The 12,406-nt window shown below is 34.8% G+C and overlaps 1 protein-coding gene and 1 long non-coding RNA gene across 2 annotated transcripts in view; one reads left to right on the top strand and one right to left on the bottom strand.

Moving 5' to 3' along the window:
- Positions 1-11,271, top strand: part of LOC107995193 (unconventional myosin-IXa) — a 50,294-nt gene extending 39,023 nt beyond the window's left edge. The window contains exons 16-17 of the transcript XR_009830439.1: positions 10,430-10,595; positions 10,730-11,271. The gene's annotated coding sequence lies outside the window, so the exon portion shown is untranslated. The remainder of the gene's footprint in view (positions 1-10,429; positions 10,596-10,729) is intronic.
- On the bottom strand, positions 902-9,086 carry LOC133666355 (uncharacterized). Its single transcript, XR_009830440.1, has 2 exons — positions 8,678-9,086; positions 902-8,611 (listed from the first exon to the last, which is right to left on the bottom strand). It is a non-coding gene; the product is annotated as an uncharacterized LOC133666355 (long non-coding RNA).
- Positions 11,272-12,406: the final 1,135 nt, after the last annotated feature.

Raw genomic sequence — 12,406 nt, forward strand, 5'->3', positions numbered from 1 at the left:
AGTTTTAGAAAAATTTTAAAGAAAATTAATAATTTCGTCGATGCGTTCGAAATTATTTATTATTTTTTCTTTGTTATGAATTGGACTAAAAATTATGTATGAGATGCATTTTACTTTCTCTTTCTCTTTTATTTATTTTGTTCTTATATAAGAACGTTAGATTGGAAAAAGCTGACGCGTCAAATTGTTCGAATAATTTTAATTATTCAAGATTATTTGATTTCAGCTTCAAAGATAAAATATTTTACTTTGTTTAAACTGTCTACGTTAAATAAATAATATTCGATTAAAAGGATTTTAACGATTCGGAATATTCAAAATTATAGGTTTTGCGCGATCAAATAGTGTAGCTTTCGAACCGTGTTCCATTTGGTGTCTGAATTATATTAATATCGATGCCGTTGCAGTCGAGAGAATAATTCGAATTAAAGATTCGTTTGTTCCAGCGAGAATATCGGGAAGATATTAAATCATATCAAACGAGTCTGGTCTCTTTTTATTTTCCTATAGAAAAAGGGATATGCTGGAAGAGGAAACGTTTATTAAACGAGAGAAAGTTGAAGAAAATGTTGAAAGAATGACCATTAAAATAGTTTACTTTAATATATATATATATTATCCATAATTACGAAAGAGATAAATTTTTAAAATAATCTTGTTGAACATAGAAAAATTAATATTTTTAAAATTATATATAATTCTTCTTCTTTTTTAAATTCGAACGAAATTAGATCTCCTTCCACATGCTCCTATATGACATAATTATTTCAGCAAAAACTTATTTACAATAATTTTGAAAACATTTTTCGAGCTTATTACAACTTTTATTCTTCGTTTAAAATGCATCAATTCTTTTTTTTTTTTCTTTACTTATAATCTCGCTCTATTTCTCTCTATTTCGTTTTAATCGTTTCACGTTTAATGTATGCCTTTATAAGCGATTCCATTCGATCATAGTGAGATTTTATTTTTACGAGGAAAGGCATAGAGATTTTAATACGAACATGCATACGTGGTGAACACTGGCTGTAACAAGAATGATTTCTCTGTTTATGTACTCTTAAGAGCTTGCCATAAAAGTTGAGAGCGCTCTTAAAGGTTTGCTTACCTACGTATACATATGCATTGAATGGCCGATTTGTCAAGATTCTGTCTTTCTCGTGTGTACGAAAGCTTATAGAATATCGAAACGCAATCAAAGAAGGATATTTATATTCGTACACACACCTGCAAATACACGATATACGAATTATGATATTTTCTTCACAATCGTGTTTTCGATTTTCCATTTATAATATATTTAACATTTTCGTCGGTAAATTTGATTTTTATGAAATTAATAAAAAAAACTCTGTTTAACTTAAGCGGAGTGTAAAATACTGTGAGAATTTTTGGTTTATTCATTTATCAACTTTATTATTTATTTTGAATCGATACAAACGTAATATAAAATATATTGCTATAAATTCTACATCGTCTATTTATCTATCATCGATCGGTCACTTATCACAGCAAACGCGTCTGTCCAATCAATATCCCATAATCATTTCACTCGAGAGGTTGGAACACTTGTCAAAGAATTATAAACATTCGAACTCGCATCGTTGAGGTAAGAATTTTACGTGGACGGGAGCAAATGAGAGAAAAATTCGAGTCGAGCCCCGTTAAAACGAAATTCATTTAGCCTTACGCGCAGCCAGGTTTCTGGTTGCACGTGGTAATACTCGCGTAACGTTAGGTGTCGATGTTTTACCGAGGTTAAACCACTTCTTTAAAAATTCCGTAAAACCCTTGAAATATTAAGGCCTCGCTAATAGACGGTCTATTTCGAAATGGGGCCACCGCCATTAAAGTCGAAGTTCAAGAATTTCGCCCCCGCGTGCACTTCTTCCCGTCGTTGACTAAAGCCGCCACTATTTCAAAGTCGACGTTTACGCGACAGCTGTCGAAGACAGGGGTTGGCCGTGCCCTGCAGAAGGGATGAGTTCTCTAAGCTCTTTCTGGGTCTGTCTAAATTTTTTAACAGTCGTGTTTTCAATAGAATAGCGGCCACCTCTCGCGCGTACAAAAGTTTCTTTTCTCTTGTCTCCTCTCTCTCTCTCTCTTTCTTCTCTCCTTCCATTTGTATCATCGTTCCTTTCCTTTCTTCTTGATTATCTCTCCTTATCGAGGATAAATGAATTCGACAAATTTCTTTTTCTTTTCTCTCCCTTTTAATTCCTCCAATCGTCCTTTATTTTCTTCTCGTTTCGCCTTGTCAAAGATGACACGAGCAAATGAATTCGAAAATTTTCTCTTTTCTCTTCTTCCTTTCCAATTTTTCGTTTCTATAGAAGATACACGAAGCAAAATGAATTCGATAAATTTCTCTTCTTTTTTTTTACCGATAATTTCTCCAATTATCTCTCGTTTTCCTTTCTTTCAGTTTGCCCGTTTCATCGAAGATACACGAGCAAATGAATTCGACAAATTTCTTCTTCTCTTTCACCCATTTCCCCCAATTGTATCCACCTCTCCCCCTCTTCCATTTTCCTTTCTCGTTTTGATATATCGTTTCTCCCCTTATCGAGAGGGTGCACACAAGCAAATGAATTCGTACGCCCCGGGAACAACTTCTCGTCCCGGGACCGTGCAATTCCGTGATAATGTAATTTCGTGCTGCTGGCAGCCGACAACGGCGGCAGTAAGTGTAATTCGAAAGAATGTCCTTCCTTCCCTTTGCCAAACGTCTTCGTTCGGATAATGTTCGCAAATTGGCCGTGCCGCAATTTCTCCCACCTGACGGCCACCCCTTCTTCGTATCCCTCCAACTGTCGTCACATTCAGACAAGCCGTACAGATACTTGTTACAATGGAAGTTTGGGGGGAATTGAACTTTTCGCGAGACGTTATCACTTATCTGCTAAAATATAATGAGATACACGAGAAGGGGCGCGCGAAATGAAACTTCTTCTCTGTTTCTCTCTCTCTCTTTCTCTCTCTCGCTTGATTTCCCCCCTGAAAGAAAAGAATTCGTTCCACTTTGGCCTTTGTTCGTTTTAAATTACAGCGTTACAGTTTCGTTTAATCGTTTCCTATTCGTGAATATGTATATTTGTATATTTTTTTGCGATATATATATGTATATTGTATGAAAGAAAAGTGGATGACAAGTTTGAGCTTTCGAGTGGATTCAATTTTTTTCTCTCAAATTTCTGCGCAGTTTACTTGGATCCAGGCGAAAGAAAGTCGAAGGAGAGAGAGAGAGAGAAAATGTGCAATGCTCGAAATGCGCATACTCGAGTTAGTTGTTTGAATGGAAGTCCTTGAATCGAGTTTTAAGTTTTCTCCAAGTATCGACTAGCTTTATCTTGCTCTACAATTTTCCCGATCTGTCTCCTATTTGAAACTGTGCAACAATCTCTTTTCTCCATTTTCTAGAAATAACGAAATAATAAAATTCTTTCGCAATAACCAAGTTTTATATACGTATAAATAGTAATCAATCGGTTAGTTAGTCAATATTTTAATATACGATATTATATATCGATATATCGATATATTTTGATAATAAAAATGTAAATATACATGTATTTATCGCGTCACCTTTCATCGATATTCATTATACATTGAATGCAAATTAATATATACACCAGATGAATATTTTAATTAAATTGCACGTGTGTATACTGGTATATATCTGGTACATGGTAAATTATATATGGATACATGTGTATACATCACGTTTCAATTAGATACATGAATGATAAGATAATTAAAATTAACAAAGATATATATTAATTTCCATTGGAACACACTCGCGTGTGGAGATTGTGTCGCGCGTTATAATTATACGCATTAATACGTGGCCAGATTGAAAACATTATATCAACGAGACACAAGGTGTATACAGGATAATACCTTGGCACATGTACATTAATATATACCAGATTAATGTACGGCAAGTCAACTGAAATTAACGAACGTTATTATACGTTAAAGTATATTCGAATAATAATGCTGGCACGCGATATATAGAAACGTGTATAAATTAATAATCTGTAATTCACACTCATCCAGAGTGATATATTTCTTCGTATGTATGTAAAAGCTAAACATTGAAAAGCTAAATACATTAACGCATTGTCAATTTCGATATTATAATCGTTTTCTTGTTACATTGAATCTTCACTTAATTCACTATTATTTATATCATTATTGCATTTGCACTTTCGTTTTGACAATTTTAATGCTATCATTTTTATACAGCTAACGAAGTATCGTTTTTAATAATGTCGATTTCGATAATATTTATTTCGAATAATTACCATTAAGATCGACAAATTTCTTTACACAGCAACGCTTCAAGTTTGGGATATAGCTCGATATATTTAACATTAAAATATCCAATCCTTAGATATTTACACTCGATTCCACAATCTGAAATTCGATTCATTCGACCTCACGAATCTTTCTCGCGCGCATATATATAAACTGTTTCTGGAAAAATCACAAATCTGCTCGCTCGACATCTTCTTCCCTTCGACTCTATTTCATTGATGCGTCCCAGTAAACTTTATATAAACTCAATACGAGCGTTCAGACGTGAAAAATATCCGCCACGGCGTTTCTCTATTATATGCATATGCATATACGTTCATCAGATATTATCATCTCGCTTTAATTCGTGTTATTATCGATGGCAAAAAAATTTTTCAGATAGAATTTTCTCAAGAAACATGCAAAGCAACATACTTTCGTATAATTTTAAGAACATTTCAAGTTAAAATATCCCCTAAAAACTAACGATTTTTGGATATGCAAATTAATTTTTTATTTTTCATAGAAAGTATTACACGAAAGAAATTCCCCCCTCTCTGAAACCATTCTACATTTTTTATTGATTTTTAAAGGAAAAAATCATCTGTACCTCACCCTCTATATATACACTTTCCCAGTTAGGTATTTTCGTAGACACGTTTATCGCGTTCTAAAAGGTTTCCTGTATCGGATTCGACGGGCGGAGGCCGTAGTAGAAATTGGACACGCGTAAAAACGGCCGACGTGTAAGCCTGTGAGCAAACATGTTGTTCCAAGGCGAGCGCGAAACAGCGTATAAAAAAAAAGTGAAAAAAAAAACAAAAAAGAGAGAGAGGGAGAGGGAGAGAGAAAGAGAGAGAAAAGACATACATCAGCCTTCATGGAAGCCGCGCTGCCGTATGTGATTAAAATCCGTTGAAAGCTCTGTTTGTACGTCAAAGGTAAACTCAATCCTATTTCCCTTCCGTGAAAACAGCGAGCACGTTAACAATTACGGCCGTGAAGTAATTCGGTCGAAAGTCGTGGGTAGGTCAGAATTCTCCGCAAAATGTCTCGTTTCCCTGCGCATTGCCGTGCCGACCTCCCTTTTCGCGTCAATAGTCGTAAGAGATCGTGTGTATTCCTCGCCGAGAATGTGGAACCGAGTTGGTAAAGGTTAAGAGGGAAAAAGAGGAGGGGGTGACTTTACGGGGTGTAATTACAGCTCGAAATAAACTTGGATGGGACATTTTTGAAAGTATCTTTGCTATCGTTGAACGAGTATTCGTGGTAATGAGATTCGTGAGCGAGAAAAGAAGGAAAATTATGATCTGAAATTAGGCGATTATTTTAATCGTTTTATCATTAATGGAGTGGGGGAGGGGGAATTATATCGAGATTTGATTCTTTCCTTATGTATGGTAATTTTATCAAGAAAATAAATCAGAATCGTTATCAATCTTTTCAAAACGATTAGTGAAAAGGTTTTTTAAAAAGTTTAAAAATAAATCTTGAAGATTTTTGAGATCAATCGTAAATAGTCTATAGATATTCCGTTTGTACTAATCTGTTTTTATATATAAGGATATTACACAGTATTTTAATTTCTATCTTCCTTGTGAGATTATATCAAAGCATTTGTATGAAAATTACCAATAATATTCGTAAACGTTCTCTCACGTTTATAATTTTTCTTACATCATTTCACAAAGAACTGGATTAAACGAATGATTTTATTTCCTGCAATTTCTGTCCTTCGAATTACGAATATATGAATTTTAATGACTCTGATTTTTTACTCTTTTATCTTAGATAATTCTTTCATTTATGATCGAAATATATGTATAATCTCAAAAATATGAGAGGGAATAATATCTGGTCGAAATTTGATTTAGTATTTCAGTACGATGGCTACTCTAATATTGATTTCATTCCCTGAATTTCGAATATTATTTATCTCCACTATTGCACACAACGAAAATAGAATACAATATCGAGCTCGAAAATTATTATAGATAAATAATTATAAATCTAATATCTTTATTATAAATATTGCAATATATCAAAAATTTGTTATACAATCGTCAAATTCTCGTCTTCATTTTTTAATTTTTAATTAATAATTAATAATTTTGACATTGTTTATCATAAAAGCTGATTATGATCCTAACAACACCAGGTTGATACACCAGAGCTTATCATATAAACCAGTGGTTCCCAACCTATAACTTACAAACTGAAAATTTACGAAACGGTATTACTTTTAGCCGAACAATTAACGATTTCCTGATACTCGCTTCTTCATTTTAGATGCACAATCGAACGCGTAGTAATTTTCCAACATCGCAAAATGGAATCGTAACTCAAAGAAGATTAAAAAACACTCCTCTTCCGTACGTTTTCCTTAACCACAATAATTCTAAACTAAAAGATCTCTCATATGAAATCGAACCACCATTTTTCTCTACGAATATAATTATCGAAATAATAATCTTCCCTAAAGAATAAAAAAAAGAAAATCTAAATCTTCATCTGAACGAAGAAACTTAACCCAGCACAAAAGATCTCTTCCTACATTTTCTCATGCCCGCATTACTCCGTTTTATCCTCCACCGAAGCGGAACACCTTTTTCACCTTCGAACGTATTCGAATTCACCGTGTCGCAATAATTCGGTAAATAAATTTCCATGATTTATTTATGTACCGTATTGTACATAAATATCCTCGGCAAGGGCTCGCGCGGGGAAAACCCTGCGAGTCCATTGCCGGAGGGGAAAGGGATACGAAGAAAGGGAAAAGAGGAAGGGAAAGTAGCCGGTTGCAAAACGTTCTCTTACTTACTTTCCTCCATTTTTCCTCTCCTTCTCTCTCTCTAGCATGCTGCTCGCGTGTTCGTGCGGTTTGTCCGGCTTGTTTACGACGCAAGCATCGAAGCGAGGGGCTCGCCCCGAGGTGGTGGAAACCCGATATAACTGCGGCTCTCGCCGCCCCTCTCGACACGCTTCCCGAACAGGGGTGGGTCGTGGCAACACACTCGCCGCAGCAGCCTCTGCGGTTCATGAAAAGCCAACTTTCTTTTTCCTCCGCCCGTCTTTCCTTTTCTTCTACGCCCCGTATTTCTTCGTCCCTTATTGTTCTCCGTCCCTTCTGCTATTGGTCAGCCGGAGAATGGTCCGCGGGGGATAATTCAAATATCGCGTGCGGAATATGCGTATGGATTTTTAGAGATTACGAGTTTTTCGATCGATAGATCTTGTTTAGAAATTATTTTCGATTCTTAGATGTTTGCAGTAGATCGATTGAATAATTAAATATCGTGAATTTTAATACCTTGAATTTTGGTTGTTAATCCTTTGATTAATTTATTTATTCGAATAATTTTAATCGAACATATTACAGTTTTGGAATGTTGGTATTAACATTTTAAATTAATTTTGACGTGGCAGGGAAAATAAAATCGTTGATTGAAAATTTGAACACCAAAATTATAACCAAACTCTGTATACGACAATGAACAATGCCTCGATAATAGACCGTATTTCGTTCTTCAATTGCTTGGAGGAAATATCAAATCTTTGAAGAATGTATCATATATCGAGAGACAATAAACCTGAAGTTATTTTCGTGACGAAGAAATCGAACTTTAGGGAATTGTTATATAAAATAAGATCTGATTACAGTTTTTTTTATTCTATACGATTTAATTATATTTGGAATAAATGTAAAGAGTTCAATGCGTTAATGATGTTTAATGAAAAATTCGAAACGCGAAATATTTTCTCAGATTGGCTATTTGTTAGTTTATTAAATGTTTATCGAATGAATTGCACGGTAAAAATCAAATACCGCGTGATTTTGATGTTATTTCCGAGGTTGATTTTAACTTTTCCACCGCGATACGCGAGTGGAACTAAAAGCATGGGGGTATAATATCAGGAAGTTGGTGTTTTACGGTAGCCAGGTTCGTTATATGTTACCAAAGTTCGTTATAGTGATTTATCGGTGTTATTAAAAGCATTTGTGTGCTTTACCATATATTTCGAAGAATATACGAGTTAATTATCGTCCATTTTAGAAACACAAGCCTTCTAATAATCATTCCTCCCGTACAATCCGCATTTCTTCCATCTTTTTCTTCGATGATTCAATTCGAGGGGGATAAAAATTTGGTTCGTCGGCAGCCTTTAAGACCAAATATAGGGTTGGTTTCAGAATTGATGAAACTTCGGTCTCGAGCCAAACACAAACCTCGTTATTGATGAAATCTACTTTGCTCCTAGCAAGTTTAACCTATTTTATGCTTCCAAACTTGCCTCCTCAGATAGTTTATTTCTGAAATATCATAGAATAATGTCGAATAATTCGACGATATCGAGTATTTGAGATAAAAATAATTACCTTCCATTTATAGCTTCTTTCTAACGTCGATCAAATTTATTTTTTTACTCAGTTAAGCTTTCCTGAGTTTCGAGAATATTTCGCCTTCTCTTTCGATAGCTACTCGATATCCATAACTTGCTTAAAATAATACGTTCCAACTAGCTGCGTTTCAGGATACAATATCTATTAAACTTTTCTTATTTGCGGGTAAAAACGAAACATCTGTTGCTCTTTTTTTTTACTATCTTAATCTTTGGCGCAATAAGATCTCGCGCTACTCAATTTTTCCAAAAAATTATGTTTCGATTTCCGAAACGATAAAGAGGAGCGACAGAGCATGGTTATGGAAAAACTTGCTTTCTCGAAATCGCCAATTTCGTGATGAAACAACAGTCAACACTCATTCTCTTATTCCCTTCTATAAAAACTAGACGGCATTTAATAAAATTTAATCGTCTTTCTTTCTTTCTTTTTTCTTTTTTTGATTGTGATAAAAAAAAAATAAGGGAAAATGAAGAAATAAAAAAGAAGAATTAAGCAGTCACATATTGTCAATTGATTCTTTAACGATTCGAGCTGAAACTTTAATGTAAACTGACGAGAATGATCAAAGATTTATCTTAAATTTATTTGAATCCATCAAGTATCATTTCTAATCAAAACAAAAGAGGGATAAAAGAAGGATAGAGAAGAGGAGCGAAAGGGGCGACCTCTCTTATTCTTCGATATTCGATTAATATTATCTCAACAATGATCTTTCAAAGCTCTCTTTTAAACATTTTTTACAAATTTTCGAATTAAAATCTCGGCTTGAATTCTAATTAATTTGAGTCAAACTCATTTGCTTCATTTGAATAAAAATTCAATCAACTTGACCAATGTGAATCATTTACTTCACTCGATTCGAAACATTGTTTCAAGCTTGGAATAAAATTTAGTTTGTAATAGTTTTCCAATATTTCGTAAAATCGATAATCTTTGTGACAATATATTATTATTAAAATATATAAATACGTGTTTTCGTATCTTCGATCAAAGTTTAAACCAACACGAACTTAAGTTTAACCTACCTCTTTAGATCCTTTCCATACGAATACAAAAGTAAGTAGTTAATCAAGCAAAGACCAACAGCAGCATGATCGTTGTGTTTAGAAATACTAACACGTTCGAGCTGATACGGTCCAGAAGCTGTAAACTTTCTGCATGAACTTGCTCGTTATCCTTCCACAGCCATGGCCATACGTAGTGGCAAATTTAGTTTGCCAATAACTTTTCCGAATGCAAACTAGCAGTGTTTCGATAACACGTGTTGGACATTCTGATTAATGAATATCGCGCGGCTATTGTATAAGCGTCATAAAGTTGCGCCACGTGTATGCTCTACCAGTTACATCAATACGACGCGTTAACTGCCCTCTCTTTCTCTTCGAATACGACGCTCCAACTGCTTGCCGTTATTTTGCGTCGACACGGTGCAAGTCAAATCGAGAGGAAGGATGAATTTTGAAATTTGTGAATCGATGCTTTGCGTTGAGAGAATTTTATATCTCTCATATAAGTGCTACTTTGTGTTAATGTTATATTTTGTTGGTGACACAAATGTGAATCGTTGAGAAAAATTTTGTATTATTTCAAGATTTTTCTCTTTACAATTCGTTAGAATTCTCAAAATCAAATTTTTTCTTACTTGTTTTCTTCCTTTTTTTTTATTTCATATAATATTTAATTTATTTCACATAATGTTTAATAACGAATCTTTCTTGTTGGTAGAGAAAAGCAGTAGATGAATTCTCATACACTCCGCACCATGGTCTGAAATTAGGATCCCACTTTCTTAGACACTGTGAAACATGATTTTGGACAACCCGAGCTCGACCTCGCTTACTAAATCTTCAAAACTCGTGCAATCTCTGGCCAACCAGATCTCCGAATCTTGGTATGTTTTATACCGCATCTTATTTTAAATCCATGGTTCTTTTGTCAATCAGCTCTAATAAAAATTATATTACATTAATAAAAATAAATTATTATTATTATTACGAATTAATCCTGAACACTTTGAATTTTCAGCGAACGTGAGCAATAACACATCTGTGTTGTAATTTTGCAATCGTAATGTTCGAGCTTAGAAGATTTCGTAAGACTTGGAGCTCGAATCGTAGGACTTCGTCCAAGGTCGCGGATCATCGGCTGGATTGGAGATTGTTGAATCTAACCTAGTAAGGCTTGAAGATCGATAGACCTTGGCCAGTAAGATCCACTCCACAAGCCGTGGAATCTTGCCCAGTAAGAATCCAAGAGTTGTTTGCCGGAACCGGCCTAGTAAGACACCACTCGAACGGATCTCGGCCATGAGACCTCACTTGAAACCTTCAGCCTTCGGTGGAGCCTCGACTTCTCTTCCGCCACCTCTCCTCTTTCATACAGTTTCTATGAATCCGTAATTCTACGATCTTGAAATTTTTCCTTTTCAAGATTTCTTTTCTTTTTCTCTGTCTTCGAAGCGAGTTTCCAAACGTTTAGATTTTTATCATTTTAAATTTTCCTATATTTTTTATTATTTCGAAGTTGTAAAAACGAAACCTCAAACAATAAACTTGTTTCACACGAAATAGAAATACGAAGAATTTATGTAATTCATATTCATAACGATAATTATTATCAACAAACAACCGCATCCCAAGCAATTGCGTCTATCCACAGCGATCGGGAGCAATCAAGGAAAAACAGGCGGCTAATATAACTTCTTATATTTTTAGCACGCGATTTTGGCCATTCCAAATTGCTCGAGTGAATTTCCAAGGAAATTCCACCACCGGTTATCGATGCCATTCTCAAAAATTTCAAATCGTGCAGAAGTAACACGATCGAAACGTGTTATCCTTGGACAAGGTTCCTCCGTATTGTAACCCGTGTGTTATATATCCCACGCTACGTGTCCGGCAAGTTTGTTATTCAAGAGTATTCACTGAACTTTGGGAAAGCTCATACACGAGGGCTGTAAATTCGTCGGAGCTACTGTTTCTCCTCCACCACTACGTGTCGCGGCTTTGCGATACATCGATCTTTATTGGGTATAAAACAAGACGGGTGGAAATACCTCCTGCACAACAATCTTCGGTGCTCGGTTAATATCGTGTCTGGAATTGGAAGGTGTTTTCGGTGTAAGTCATCGCGCACATTTGTCGAATGGAACCAGTTATTAAGACGTTCAAGACGTGAAAAACTTGAATCACGAAGGGATATTATTATCGTTCGATTCTTTGGATCAAATAATTATGGCCTGTTTGAATTTAATCCGCGTGTTGTTGTTATTTATTAAAGGATATTGATAAATTAACGGAAGATTTAAAAGAAAAGTATATGATTACAATCGAGTCGATTAATTGTTAAATTCAATTTGACAAATTTATTCATTATTATTCTGTCTTTCAGAGGTAGAAATTATTGGTTTTCACGTGCGTTCATCTTTTCGTCGAGCAATTATCGAGCAGTTTCATCGTACAAAAGCCACTTAACGGTATTGAAGGAGTGATACATACGGGTTCAAATACGAATTCAGTTTATTCCTTTGAAATAGCGAAACGGCTATCTCTATTTTCGTGTAAGCCACTGCATACCGTTTAACTCATGACCCATTTGTTCATTTCCATATTCTCTAATCGTATCAAGTGGCGAGAAATGATATGATATAAAATGGCCGATATTCATTTATTCTATTCTCTCTTGTCGTGGATTATTTCCACT

The sequence above is a fragment of the Apis cerana genome, linkage group LG6 (assembly GCF_029169275.1).
Source record: "Apis cerana isolate GH-2021 linkage group LG6, AcerK_1.0, whole genome shotgun sequence".
NCBI lineage: Eukaryota > Metazoa > Arthropoda > Insecta > Hymenoptera > Apidae > Apis > Apis cerana.